The sequence below is a fragment of the Pan paniscus genome, chromosome 9 (assembly GCF_029289425.2).
Source record: "Pan paniscus chromosome 9, NHGRI_mPanPan1-v2.0_pri, whole genome shotgun sequence".
Lineage (NCBI taxonomy): Eukaryota > Metazoa > Chordata > Mammalia > Primates > Hominidae > Pan > Pan paniscus.
The window spans coordinates 127,072,387-127,087,715 of record NC_073258.2 but is presented as its reverse complement, the minus strand read 5'-3'; the positions used below and the strand labels follow the sequence as shown (position 1 = coordinate 127,087,715).

Genomic DNA, 15,329 nt, shown 5'->3' with positions numbered 1-15,329 from the left:
CGGGAAGGGGTGAGCTGCTGTTCACCCCTGCACACAAGCAGAGGCTTCCTCACAAGCACCAGCTCAGGCAGGGCCACGCTGCAGAGTCACTGCGGAAGACATTTCTGTAGCTTCTACAGCCACACAGAGGCACCAGATGCCAAGTGCCAGTTTCTTCCATCCACGCCATGCTTCCTGATGATCTGGATCAGAAGAGTCCCTTGGACCACTTCCTAAAAATACATTTCAGGGCCCTTCCCTGGAGACCAGACCACCTTGGTCAGCCTGAGTATGGCCTGGGACAGGCATTTTCACAAACAGCCCATGTGAGTCCGACGGTTGATCAGGAAAGGGAGGCAAGCACTAGTGTTTGTGCACCAGTGGAAACCTTCCATGTTTTCATAGGGGCTGGGGACAGCATCTAGATGAGGCCTGGTCCATTTTACAAACCATTAACCGATGATCCTGAGCTCTGTCCTATGGTGGAGTCAGTGTCCTGCTCCCCAGTGGGCTCATTCCCAGGCTCTGCTCTGAACCCACGAACACTGAAGGATCAGAGTCTTGAGTCAGAGGAGACAGCCAGGCAGGGACCAGGGTCAGACTGCCTCAGGAGAGTCAGAAGCACCATCCCCAAACCCCAGAGGGGATGAAGCCTAGTCCTGTCCAGTAAAGAAAAGTGATCAGTTTGTAATCAGCAGGAGTCCCCAGTTAAAGGTATTGTCCTAGTAACTCCCCCGACAGCTCTTCTGAAAGGGGCGTGCCTTACCTACCCCTCACCCCACAGCAATCTCTGAGTCGTTCCCTACACATGGCCCTCCTCGCCTTCATAGCTTTTCCCATCTGTCATCAGCTTAGTTACTTGTTTTCTTTCTGTCTGTCTCCCTAATTGGGATATAAGCTCTGTGAGGGTTGGAATTGGGTCTGTCCTGTTCGCAGCTCTAGTCCCACATGTAGCACGCTGCTTGGCACACAGGAGAGTACATCAGAAAGTACTGAATGCATATCAGGTTGGTTACCGTGGACAATCACACCTCCCTCTCTGACCTGCAGTTTCCTCGCTGTCAAACTGAGAAGTCAGCCTATTCCCACTGCTCAAAAAAGGCCAGATCAGTCCCATGGGCACCCCAGAGCCCAGACAAGTGGATTCTTTGGCCCCTTCCAGACCTATAAAATCAGAATCTGCATTTAAACACGATACCCTGGCGATTCATATATCTGTCCGAGTTTGAGAAGCACTGGTCAAGCCTGATGTTCTTGATTATGGCTGAAGAAGAGACTCACCTGAAGTACTTAAACAAAAAAAATTTTTTTAATGAGTATTTGGGTCCCAACACCTAGAAATTCTGCGTTAATTCATCTAGCCCAGCACTGGAATTCGCTGAAGCCCGCTGGGTGATTCTAAAGTGCAGCCAAGGCTAAGAACCACTGGTGTGGATGATCTGTGGGTGATGTGAAAGCACACTTCTCAAACCTCGATGTGCACGCTGTGCCCTCAGAGGGTGCCAGATGCGGTGCAGGGCAGGCGGGGGTTTGCATTCTAACCAGCTCCCTAATGGGAGCTGCGTGGCTAGAACTACTCTTTTGAGTTGCAGTGCTCCGAACCAGGATCCCTCCAGCTCTAACATTTCAGGACCTTACGAACTGCAGCCTCTCTCACCCTCCCTGCTCCCTCTCTCCATCTTCCTTGCATGACCAGGGTGCGTTTCATCTTCCTTTGTATTCATAGGTCACAGCATTGGCTGCACAATGCAATGACCTGAGGAGCTTAAACATATAAAGTCTAGGCCCCACTCTCCAAGATGTTTATTTAATTGGTTAGGGGTGGGGCCCAGGCATGAATAGGGAATAGTAAAACAAATCAGCGCCGTACCTCCTCTGTGATTCTAAAATGCAGCCTGGGCGGGAAACACTACAAAGAGCTCATTTCACCTTTTGTGAAAGACAAATACACAGGTATCCTCCAGGGCTGCCTTCCAGGGAAAAACCTTTGGCGTCAGAGGTGAGCAGCGTCAGAGGTGAGCAGCGCTAACCAGTCTTGAACAACAAGACAATTAGCCCTTCTTCGACCTCTTCCCCAGTAAAGTTCTACATTGTCTTGTCTTCATTCCAAAACAGCGTCAGTGTTGCGCTAAGCAAACTGGGCGAGTCTTAGGGCTTGCTCGGCTATACCCAATCAGGAATTTCACGAGCCACACCCTCCCCTTGTGGGGCTGAGGGTGAGGATTGCTCAGCGGCCCCAGGCATTCCAGGGCTTCCAGGGCTGGCTGCTGCCTCAAGACAACATGGTGCCTTTTCCCAGCAGCCACCCCACATTGCTGGTCTAGCTCTGAGCATAAAGGGCAGGGGAAAAGCCACAGTAGAGTATACCTGGGTGGGAAAGCAGGCATCGAATCCACTCATGTCCAAGGGGACCAGCCTCTCACCAAGAGGCCAGCTCACCCAACGTGCTGGGCAAAGGTGCCCCCGGGTAGGAAGACAATCTGCTGTTCTTGGTGCTCTGCCAGGAACCAAGATGTCCCTGGCCAAAGGGAGCTGGTCAGTTCTGCCACAGAACTTACCCAAGGGCAGAACTGGGGGACAAGGTGAAGAAATAAGGCCCAGTGGAGGCAGAAACCATGCCTCCTGCTGCCCCAGCATTCACAGCCTAACACACAGTGAGTACTCAGCAGGTACCCGCCCAACCAAGTGGGGCAGAACTAGATATGCCCCCAGGGGCACAGTATGATGCCCAGCCCCTCACAGCCCCTGGACCCATAAAAGCGATACAGCTTAATGTTCCGGGGAAGGGGTCTGGGAAGACCAGAGGGGCAGAAGCTCGCGGTTTACTTGCTGGTTCTGTGATCATAAGCGACCACTTACTCTTACTGTCCTCAGTTCTTCTTCTCCTTCTTCTTCTTCTTCTTTTTTTTTTTTTTTTTTTCAGACAGAGTCTTGCTCTGTCGCCCAGGCTAAAGTGCAGTGGTGCCATCAGCTTACGGCAACCTCCGCCTCCCAGGTTCAAGTGATTCTCGTGCCTCAGCCTCCTGAGTAGCTGGGACTACAGGCATGTGTCACCACGCCCGGCTAATTTTTGTATTTTTAGTAGAGATGGGGTTTCTCCATGTTGCCCAGGCTGGTGTCGAACTCCTGGCCTCAAGTGATCCACCTACCTTGGCATCCCAAAGTGCTGGGATTGCAGGCATGAGCCACCACGCCATGCCATCACTGTCCTCAGTTCTGTAGGGAAAACCTGGAGCCCCTGTCTGCCTGCTGTCTACCTCTAGACTCTCCTACCTCCCCTCTTTCCCCCAAATCCTTCCACCTAGACACCAGATCCACCTCACCTTCCCAGAATAGTTCCCAATCAATGACTCCTCTTTTCCCTGTGTCTCCCACCTCTCCTTCTCTATTCTCTGACTTATAAACATGCTCAAGTCTCCTCTTCCTAAAATAAACAGCAAACCTCTCTCTGCCCTATCTCCTCCTCAAGCTACCCCTGCATCTCCCTCCTTCCCTCAGTGATCAAACTTCTTCCCCTCTACTACACCCTCACTTCCTACTCTGTCCCCCCACCCCTACGCCACTCCCTCCACTCTTGTTTTTATTCTGAAATTGCTCTTGCTGAGGCCAATGACCTTCTAATTGCCAAACCTAAGAAAGGTCTATTGTCAGTCTTCACTGCGCTGCTCAGAGGCCTTTGATGCTGTTGGCCATGCCTCCTCCTTGGCTTCTAGGTCAAGGTCAAGATTCCCTTCAGGTTTTCCTCCTGCCTCCGGGACAGTAGGCTCTGCTGCCGGGGCCCACCTTTTTTTTCTTCTTCTTCTTCTTTTTTTTTCCTGAGAGGGAGTCTCCCTCTGTCACCCAGGCTGGAGTGAAGTGGCACGAACCCACTGGAACCTCTGCCTTGTAGGTTCAAGTGATTCTTGTGCCTCCCTAGTAGCTGGGATACAGGCATCCACCACCATGCCTGGCTAATTTTTGTATGTTTAGTAGAGACGGGGTTTCACCATGTTGGCCAAGCTGGTTTCAAACTCCTGACCTCAAGCAATCCGCCCACCTCAGCCTCCCAAAGTGCTGGGATTACAGGTGTGAGCCACCGAGGGTCCACCCTTTAAATGCTGGCATTCTCGGGGGCACTGTCCTTGAACCTCGCTTCTCCCCTGCCACACATTTTCAGGGGACAAGTTTACTCATTTTCAGAGGTTTAACTACTATTCATACACTGATGATTCAAGCTCTTTATTTTCAGCGCTAATTTCTCTTCCACACTCCATCCTAGTATTTCTAATTTTCTAGCTGGATGATCTTAAATTCCTCAAATGGAAGAAGATGTTCAAAGCTGGACTCTCTCCTTGCTCCCAACCCCCATATTATCAACCCAGTCTCCCAACACCTCCCTGTTTCATCCCCCCGTGGTTACTAAATATTATCAGTTCTACCTCCATTTGCTCATATTCTAGCAAATGCTTGCAAAGCTCCTTACCACAGGCCTGGCATCATAGGTGAAACTGGGGATGTCGGATTTTACAAAACTCAGCCCCAGTGTGAAGGTCACATTGTCTAGACTCTCAGAAATACTTCACAGAGCAGCCCTCCAGCTCCTCTTCCGGAGCCACAGCCTGGTTCCAGATCCCACCCCAAGTTACAGGCTTCCTAACTGGTCTCTTCACCACAGCTGTTTCCTCACTCACGCCCCTTCTTCGAAACTGCCAACATGGTATCCTTCTAAGAAATGATATGGATCAAACCACCCTCTTGCTTCAATCACTCCGCACTCCTTACATGAAGCCAAGGTTCCTTAGCAGGTAACCAGGCCCCTTCAGTCTGCAGCCACGAGAACTGCAAACGCATCTCTTACCCTCCTCCCAAGCACACTAAGGGAGCCACCATTTCCCTCCCACTGTAGCTGCCACATCCGTTTTCCACCTTTATTAAGGTGCCTGCTATGGTTTGAATGTGTCGCCCAAAGTCCAAGTGCTGCAACTTGATCCCCAGTGCAACAGTATAAGCAGGGCCTAATAAAAGGTGTTTAGATCATGGGGCTCTGCTCTCATGGATGGGTTAATGCCATTATTGTGGAACTGGGTTCCTTATAAAAGGCCAGTTAGGTCCCCTCTTGATCTGTCTTGCCATTCCACTCTCCACCATGGGATGATGCAGCAAGAAGGCCCTTGCCAGAGCAGCCCCTTGATCTTGGACTTCCCAGCCTCCAGAACCATGAGCCAAATAAAATTCTATTCATTATAATATACTCAAGCTGTGGTATTCTGTTACAGCAGCACAAAATGGACTAAGACAGAAAATTGGTGCCAAGAAGTGGAGAGGGGAGAGGAAAGCAGGGGAGGGGAGGGAAAGGAAGAAAAGAGAGAGAGAGCAGAGAGGAAGGAAGGAAGGGAGGGAGGGAGGCAAGCAGGCAATAAAGAGGGATTAGAAGATCTGTAGGGAAAGTCTGAAACTTCTTAGACTAAGTGGTTGTGATCAGAATGGTGGTAGAAATATCGATGGTAAAGGCCATTCTGATGAGGTCTCAGATATATCTGAAGATTAAAGTACTGGAAACTGGCATAACAGTCATCCTTGTTACAAAGCAGCAAAGAATGTGGCTACATTGTGTCCAGGTCCTCAAACTGTATAGCAGGCAGAACTTAAGAGTGATAAACTAGGCTATTTGGTGAAAGAAATATCTAAGCAGCAAAGCATTTTGGTTGCTGCATGACTTATTTTAACTGTATACTGTAAAACTTGAGAAGAAATAAATAATTTAAAGATGAAACTTATAAAGAAAAGCAGGGTTGGGCGCACTAGCTCACGTCTGTAATCCCAGCACTTTGGGAGGCTGAGGCGGGCGGATCATTTGAGGTCAGGAGTTCGAGACCAGCCTGGCTGACATGATGAAACCCCATCTCTACTAAAAATACAAAAAAATTAGCTGGGTGTGGTGGCACACACCTGAAATCCCAGCTATTAGGGAGGCTAAGGCAGGAGAATGGTTTGAACCCGGGAGACAGAAGTTGCAGTAAGCTGAGATCGTGCCACTGAACTCCAGCCTGGGCAACAGAGTGAGACTCCATCTCAAAAAAAAAAAAGAAAAGAAAGAAAGAAAGAAAGAAATTTATAATGAAAAGCGAAACAGAACTGGAAGACTGGAAGGATTCTGAGACTGGCCCTGTAGTAGAGAATGAAAGAATTTTCAGGAGAGGAAAGCAAGGGTGCAGGCATGTTACAGTTTGATAGTTTAATAAGAATATTAGTATGGACCACTTGATAAGGAGATTAGTATTGGCCAGAGCCACAGTTTGATAAGGAGATTAGTACGATAAGAATGAAGCCAGAGGCTATTCATCAAGAAAATGAGAATGATCCCAAAGGTACTGCAGAGATGACCTGTGATCACAGCTCCAGCAGTGCCAAAATCTGAGGGAAGGAACTATGTCAAAAGCCAGGTCTTGGGAGCCCTCAGGACCTGTGGCTCACTGTCCAGGGCCACCTCAAGTCTCTGCTCCCACATTTGGGCACAGTGCTCCTCTGCCTCCCCAGCCATGGCTTAAATGGGCCCAGGTGCAGCTTGACCTACCATTCTAGAAGGTGCAAGTGGTGAGTCTTTGTGGCGTCCCACATGGTCCTAATGCCACCAGAGTACAGAATGCAGGGGCTATGGGCCTGACTCCCTCCAACTAGATTTCAAAGGATATTGCGGACAGCCTTGGGACCCAGGCAGAGACTGGTTGCAGGGTCAGAGCCACCACCAGGGAGCCCCCTGGAGGGCAATGCCCAGCAGAACTGTGGAGTCTGAGCTGCTGAGAGTCCCCAGGAAGCCTAGTGCAGCTGTGGGAGTAAGGCCGTCCTGACACCCCAGAACTGCAGAGCTACCAGTGTGCAACAGCAACCTGGGGGAGCTGCAAGCATGAGACTCCAACCGGTGAGAGCTGCTGCAGGGAATGAGCCCAGCAAGGCCAGGGAAGCAGGGCTGCCGGAGGCCTTGGGGGTCCAGGTCCCTACCCGAGTGTGTCTGGAAGGCAGGACATGGAGTCAAAGAAGATTATTGTCAAGTTGGGATTTAGTATTGTTCCCCCTGCTGGGTTTTGGAGTTGTCTGGACCAGTTGCCCCTTTCTTCTTGCCTATCTCTCCCTTTTGGAATGGAGTATCTGTCCTATGCCTGTCCCATCACTGTACTTTGGAAGCAGACAACTTGCTTGATTTCACAGCCCATGACTGGAGGGGAATTTGATTCAGGATGAACCTTACCTTGAGTTTTACCCACAGCTGACTTAGATGAGACTGTGGACTTTGGACTTTTAATGTGGTGCTGAAACAAGTAAGAATTTGGGATTACAGGTAGGAAGCAAATGTATTCTACATGTGACAAGGACATACATTTTGGGGACTGGGGCAGAATGCTATGGTTTGAATGTGTCCCTCAAAGTTCATGTGCTAGAAACTTGATCCTAAATGTTAACAATGTTGTGAGGTGGGGTCTCATAAGAGTAGGCCATGAGGGCTCTGTTCTCATGAATGGGTCAAGGGCTCTGTTCTCATGAATGGGTCAAGGGCTCTGTTCTCATGAATGGGTCAAGGGCTCTGTTCTCATGAATGGGTTTAATGCCATTATTACAGGAGTGGGTTCCTTATAAAAGGACAATTAGGCCCCTTCCTGCTCTCTCTCTCCACCTTGCCCTTCCTCCATCCACCATGAGACAATGCAGCAAGAAGACCCTCACCGGATGTGTCCTCTAGATCTTGGACATCCGAGCCTCCAGAACTGTGAGCCAAATAAACTTCTGCTCCTTATAAATTACCTACTTGGTGGTAATGGCAGCACAAAACAGACTAAGATAACATCCTAACCCTCCACATCCCGCTCGCTGGGACCATCCCACTCTGGTAATATCGGGCTGAAATGGTTCCTCTCCTACGAAGGCTTGACTTATACTTCCAAATGACTGATGTTTTGGTTCCCATGAGACGTTGTTTATACCTTAATTTCAGCACTTAGAGGTAACAAACTTTTATATTATATGAGGTTTTCATGTCTTGCCCACTATCCCATGACCTCTGAGATTGGAGACATTTTTATACCAAGAGCCCACCAGAGTTAAGTGTACTATAGAATATGCTTTATGGTACAATGTAACTTTTTGTGTTATATCATTCTGTGCTTTCCTAGCTTGCCTAAATGACCTCTGTGGTCAGGAACTTCTTTGTATCTCCAGATTCTATTAAACTGCCAAGAATGTAGCAGATGTTTTATAAACATCTGACAAATAAGTAATAACATGTGAATAAAGATGTATTGCATGTTCCACTAACAACTGAAATGTACTGCACGCTCAAAACGCGAAACCAGGATCTCTCAATCTCTGCACCACTGACTTGGAGGGGCCAGAGAGTTCACTGTTGCGGGGTCTGTCTTGTGTATTATGGGATGTTTAGCAGCCATCTCTGGCCTCTACCTACTAGACACCAGTAGGAAATCCCTCTTCTCAGGTGTGACAAAATGTTTCCAGACATTTCCAAATGCTGAGGACCACTGTGCTAAACATTTCTAAGGGCTGTGAAAGTGTTAAATATGATCTTGACCCTGTGAGTTCAACACGATAATTACCTCCATTGTACAGTCAGGAAACTAAGGTGGGAAAGGGGTCAGTAACAGGCCCAGGTTGTACAGCTCATGAGGAGCGGAGCTGGCGCTGGAATTCTGGCTCCTTCAGCCAGAACCCCCACATCCTACGGCTTCTAAAACCATCCCGTGCAGACTGGCTCCCTAGACTCCACGATCCCCGGGATGTAAACCCCTGCCCTACACAGCAATTAGGGGAAGGGGTCTCAAGCACATCCAAGTCCTTTGAAGGCTCCGCACAGTGACGAAGAGCCTGTCGAGCCCCTCCTCAGCCACGCTTCCGCACGAGACACAGTCTCTAGCCCCCACAGCCCCGGTGCTCTCTGGAAGCTCTGCAGTACGTGTTCAAGGCACACAGCTGTATTCATGGGACCACTAACGCCTGCCAGATGGACACCAGACTTCCATGAATCCGACCATTTTTTGCAGCCACATCCCACCACTGGCACGGACTGACTCTCTCCGCTGTAGGCCAGGTCTCCCGGGCTGCGGACTCCTCTGGCTCCCCTGCCGAACCTCAGCGCGGGCCTGGGCTGTACCTGCTTCCACACACTCCACAGCCTGTCCAGGAGTCAGTTTCCACGGTGTCTGCCAACCCACAGCGATTCCTCTCGGCTTAGTGTCCGCTGCCCACGTTCTAGAGGGGACTCAAGCTGGACTGTGCATTTGACGTCATTAATACAACTGCCAGGTACAGTGAGAGCAGGCTACGGGCTGGGGAGTTCTCCCACAGGGTTAGAATCCACCCGATCAACACTCGGATACAGACGGTCCGCTAATTGCAAGTCCCAAGAACAGACCGGTCATCTGTAAAACTCCTCCTCAGCCCTAAAACCTCCATGGACTCTTCTCACTCATGGGGAGAGCCCGGGTCCTTGCTCTGACACACAGAGACACACGTGCTCTACTGGCCAGCACCTCCTCCCTCCTTGCCCAACTCCTCCCAACACAGGCTGCCTGCGTTAGTCTGCTTTCGTGCTGCTGATAAAGACATGCACGAGACTGGGAAATTTATAAAGAAAAAGAAGTTTAATGGACTCACAGTTCCACGTGGCTGGGGAGGCCTCACAATCATGGCAGAAGAAAAAAAGTACATCATACATGGCAGCAGGCAAGAGAGAAGGAGAGCCACGTGAAAAGGGAAACCCCTCATAAAACCATCAGCTCACCTGACACTTACTACCAGGAGAACAACTTGGGGGAGAACACCACCATGATTCAATTATCTCCCACCAGGTCTCTCCCATGACACATGGGAATTATGGGAGCTACAATTCAATATGAGATTTGGGTGGGAACACAGCCAAACCGTATCACTGCCCAACCCACACCAGCCTCACCAGGTCTAGGGGGCTAGCTAGGCATGCTCCCTCCTCTGGGCCTTTGCGATTTCTGCTCACTCAGTCTAGAATGCTTTTCTGTAGACATGGGCCTGGCTATCTCTCTCCGTCCAGCTCTTTACTCAGCTTCTCTACTTCCCAGCAACAACTCCACACACCCAACACTGCAGGTCCCCTCCCCTGCTTGCAAAGATGTTTCTCTTGTTTTGCTTGCTGCTGTATCACCCATGTCAACAATAGTGCCCGGCACCCAGCAGGCTCTCAATACAAACGTGTTGAATTAATAAATGGATCTGTTCATCGGATGGCATTGCCCCAGTGCAGGTGGAACAGAGTGGAAGAGGCAGTGACAGTAGGTCAGATATCTTCTGGCCCCTGTGGCACAGCCCCTGGCTGGACGCTGCAGCCTCACCCCATCATTGAACACTGTGATCACAGCACGCCTGGGCATGGGGAGGCTTCCTGGCTCATTAGAGTTGGCAGAGAGCACAGTGAGTAACTGACCAGCTAACTGCCTCAGGGTCATGCATGAGAGGATGGAAACATCTCTCAAGCTGTCTGACCTTAGAGGGAAAGGAGCCAGACAGCCTTCCACCTACAGCAAAAGAAGACTCTCTGTTCCCACCCTCGGGCTCCACAGACTACCCACCCGCCCCCCCTTCTGCCCCTGCAGCCTGGCACTGCAGACTCCTGTACAGAAACATTGTATCACCCGTTTATCAGCTGCCAGTCACAAGACACCAACCACTTGAAAATCATACCCAGGGCAGGGCCCCGTGCCTCATGCCAGTAATCCCAGCACTTTGAGAGGCCGAGGAGGGCAGATTGCTTGAGCTCAGGAGTTCAAGAACAGCTTGGGCATCATGGTGAAACCCCATCTCTACAAAAAATACAAAAATTAGCCGGGCATGGTGGCATGTGCTTCTAATCCCAATTACTTCAGAGGCTGAGGTGGGAGGATCACTTGAGCCCGGGAGGTGGAGGCTGCAGTGAGCTGAGATCAGGCTACTACACTCCAGACCAAGTCAGATCCTGTCTCAAACAAAAAGAAAAGAAAAAAGAAAATCATATCCTGGTGCCTGCCTGAGAGGGGCAGAGGCTTTGAATTCCCTTCTCAGGGTGAAAAAGCTGAAGCCACTGTGACGAGGTGGGAGTCAGGAGAGCAGGGCCAGGCCCAGGATACAGGAGAAATCCAGGGCCTGTGTGGACCTGCCCCAGGTCCTGGTCAGGGGCTCCCGGGTGCTCCTCCCTCCCAGGAGAAGCAATGCACCCACCCCAAGGATCTAAAGCCAAAGGTACCAGTGTCTGGGGCTGGAATCTGGCTTCCCACCAGCACAGCCAATCCCCTGCTTCCAGCACAGCCAGTGCCCTGACTCCCCTGACCCCAGATGCCTGCTGTGAGAATGGTGGACTGCACCAGCCCCACCACATCCCACTTGGTCACCCCAGTCCCAGGCCACCGAGTATTTGCAATGGGGCCAGTCCACACTGACATGTGCTTTAAGTGGAAAATACACACTGGATTTCAAAGATTTAGTACCCCCAAAAAAGAATAAAATATCACCTTCATTATTTTATACTCATCCCATGTTGAAATGCCAAGATTTTGGCTATATTGGGTTAAAATATTAAAATGAATTTCACCTATTTTTACTTTTTAAAACCATGGCTAAATTTAAATGTTTTAAAAGTAATTTAAAATTACATGTGGCTTGTATTTCTGGCTCCCATTCTATTTTGACTGGACACTGTTGGGCTAGAAAATCTCCAGGATTCCTGCTAGCTCACACTTCCTATGACCCGAAGACAGTGGTGTCCACCCTCAAGTGCCTACTGGAAGCACCAGGAGAGTTTATTAAGCTTCATCGGCTCCCAAGGCTCCACTTCAGAAAGGCTAAATTAGGAGGGCTGAGATGCCTGTGGAGGGGTCCCGCTTATTCTGACTCGTTTGACTCTGATGTGCAGTCAAAGCACATCAAAGTCAAAAAGACCTCACTCTCCCCCTGTCTCCATCCCCCTCCTCCTGAGCCATCTGGGCCCTGGGTATGGAAACACATTCAAGGTGACATTGCTCCCCCAGCCCACACAATCACCTCTACTCTGCCTAAACCCAACCTCTTCTGGACCCCCTGATATCCTGCCCCAGTGCCTGCAAGGGGTGAGCCACCCAGCTACCCACCTCACATACCTTGCCAGCCCACGCAGTTGGGCAGCCATGTTTGAGTTAGCAAGCAGGTCAGATGAAACTGGTTCACCTGAGCCTTCTCTCCTCTGGCCAAGACCTGTGCCCTAGGCACTGGCTACTGAGACTAAACCCTGTCTCTGCTACTTGCAAGGCATGTGACTGCAGACTCTGCCCCGTCTCTATAAAAATAAAAATAAAATTAGCTGGGTGTGGTGGCACACACCTGTAGTCCTAGATACTTGGGAGGCTGAGACAGGAGGACCCCTGAGTCCAGGAGATCGAGGCCGCAGTAAGCTATGATCGTCCCCCTGCACTCTAGCCGGGGTGACGGAGGGAAACCCTGTCTCAAAAAAGAAAAAAAAAAAAGAACAGGAGTTGGTCGTGTTACAAATGTTGAGAGATCTGGAATCAGTGGTTGGGACCCAAGCCCAGACCTCTCTTCCGGCCTCCTCTCCTCCCAGCCACAGTTTCCTCCCTGCATGGGGTTCAGACCACCCAGTCCAGAGAAGCCTCCTCACTCCCCCACATCCAGCTCTGTCACATCATGCTGCTTTATTAACTTTGTGGCAGTTAAACCACACTGTCCCAAGTACCAATTAGACCGCACACTCCCAGCAAGCAGGGACTTCTTATGTTCCATAGTATCTCCAGCACTAAATTTAATGCCTGACACATGGTAGATAACTGACCAATATTTAAATGAATGGAGGTCTGAATTCATCAGCAAACAATAAGATGACTGTGAGCAGCAAGTTTCATCAAGTTAAAACAAGCCAGGCTTATTCTGAAAAGACCTGGGCATCTAAGGCACAAGGGGCTTGCTAGAAGCTCATACTGGAAGCTGGCAGAGCCAGCACACTTTCTGCCAAATGCATGTCGATGAGCTCACAAGGACCTGCTTTATCCCCAGGCAAATGATGTGGCTTCTGCAGAACTGGAGGTTGTCATGTCCGACTGATCTTAACCACTTACCAGCTCCATGTCTGCTGCACCATATCAGGAACTGATGTCCGACAGTAAACTCTGTGCAGTCCCAGGAGAGCTGCAGGCTTGAGGACACCCTAATACCCAGGAAATCTCCTTCCTTCCTACTTACTTCCTCCTAACGGGGGTCAACCTGAGATGAAACCCCAGGACCAAGCCCCAGGAAGCGCAAGGTACATGTGGCCTCCAGGAGGAGCCAGTGAAAAGGGGTACGGACTCAGGCCCACAGGCCAATCCAGCCTCTGCAGTCACTGGTCAGGTGACCTTGACAATCTCAAAGCCTCAGATTCCTCATTTGTAAATTACGTGTAACTGCCTTCAGGTCAGTGGTGTTAAGGAAAATAATTTTATATATACACATACATACACATACACACACATACACACACACACACACACACACACACACACATGACCAAGTTATCACAGGTGTTCTGAGCCTCAAAACACACCCCAGTATTTCCACTTCACAACATTAGGTATGGGCCAAACACAGAGCAAGAACTCTGTATCTGGAGGGTGTCAGTGACGCTGGGTTCTGCCCTCCCCAGACACATGGCAGCCCCTCTCAATTCAAGCACTGGCCCAGCCCAACAAAGAGAGAGATCCACTGCCACTGGCCCCACCACGACCCCAATCACACTCAGCTCTCCTCCTGGCTGCTGGGTCCACACCAGATGCTACACAGGACCTTGTAGCAGCCAGGGGAGCAAGGAGAGGCACTGCCACCCAGGCTCTGCCCTGCACTGAATGCAGATCCACCTACTGAGACAGACTCAAGGACTCATTGTTGGGGTTAGGTAGGAGAAGGGGTGAGGAAAAGGAAGGAGACCACACTGGGGAAGTCACACTCTGTCTTTCCAAGAGCCGCACCTCCTAAAGTCAGCACCCAAGCCCCTGATTAATCGCTCTCCGAAACAGCACCCCCACTCCAGAACAGACCTTTTCAGAACTGTTCCACCACTCAGCAGGCACAAGGTTGCTAAGTGCTCAAGACATCATGCTTTGAGCAAGTCAGGCATAATGCATGCAATCAACAAATACTTGAATATATCAGCACTCCCATAAAACAAAAAGAAAAAAAAAACAAGGAAGCAAAGGGAAAAAAAGCAAGGGACAGGATAGGATCAAGCAACTGCACTTCTGGGTATGTTCCCAAAATATTTGAGACCAGGATGTCAAAGAGATATCTGTACACCCGTGTTCACAGCAGCATTATTGACTTTGCAATAGCTAATGTGGAAGCAACCCCCAAGCGTCCATCAGTGGATGAACGGATCAACAAAATGTGGTCTACGCATACAATGGAATATTATTCAGCCTGAAAAAGAAAGGAAATTCTGCTACCCGTATGGATCAACCTTGAAGGTACTATGCGAAGTGAAATAAGCCAGTCCCAAAAAGACAAGTCCTGTATCATTCCACTTAGAATAGATACTCAAAGTAGTCAAACTCACAGACACAGAAAGCAGAATGGTGGCTGCCAAGGTCTGGGGGGAGACGGAAATGAGGAGTTCTTGACTAGTGGGTAGGATGTTTCAGTTTGGCAAGATGAAGAGAGTTCTGGAGATGGATGGTGGGATGGCAGCACATTCTGAAAGTGCTTAATGCCACTGCACTATACACACAGAAAGAGTTAAGATGGTAAATACAACCTCGTGCTTGTGCATTTTACCATAACAACCACCAAAACAATCAAAGAAATAAAAAAAAAAAAAAAAAGGCAAAGAACACAAAAAGGCAATTCACAGATTAAACCCAAACACTTGGTGGACATATGAAAAGATGCTGAGGCTCACTCGTGACCAGGGAATACATATTAAAACCAAATCTCATTTCCACATTGCTGGCAGAAGTACAAATTGACACAAAGGCTTAGAAGAGCACTTCACAGTATCTAGTGAGGCTGAATATGTGCATATTTTACAATCTGGTAATTCCATTTTGAAGTATATAAGTACAACCCACTCCAGGATATTTATTAGGCAGTGCTGCAATAGCAAAAAAAAAAAAAAAAAAAACTGGAAACACTATCATCAGTACAGCCATGGCTATATACACTGTGCTACATTCATGCAACTGAATACTATATAGCCATGTAAACTGAAGAAATCAATCCATATGGGTCAATTGGGATAAACTTGAAGACATAATGTTAACTTTTTTTTTTTTTGAGACAGAGTCTTGCTCTGTCATGCCTCCCGGGTTCACGCTATTCTCCTGCCTCAACCTCCCAAGCAGCTG

At 49.3% G+C, this 15,329-nt stretch overlaps 1 protein-coding gene across 3 annotated transcripts in view; it reads right to left on the bottom strand.

The window, feature by feature from the left end:
- The window catches only part of ST3GAL4 (ST3 beta-galactoside alpha-2,3-sialyltransferase 4), a 59,064-nt gene that overhangs the window by 9,318 nt on the left and 34,417 nt on the right, over positions 1–15,329 (bottom strand). The window lies entirely within an intron of this gene.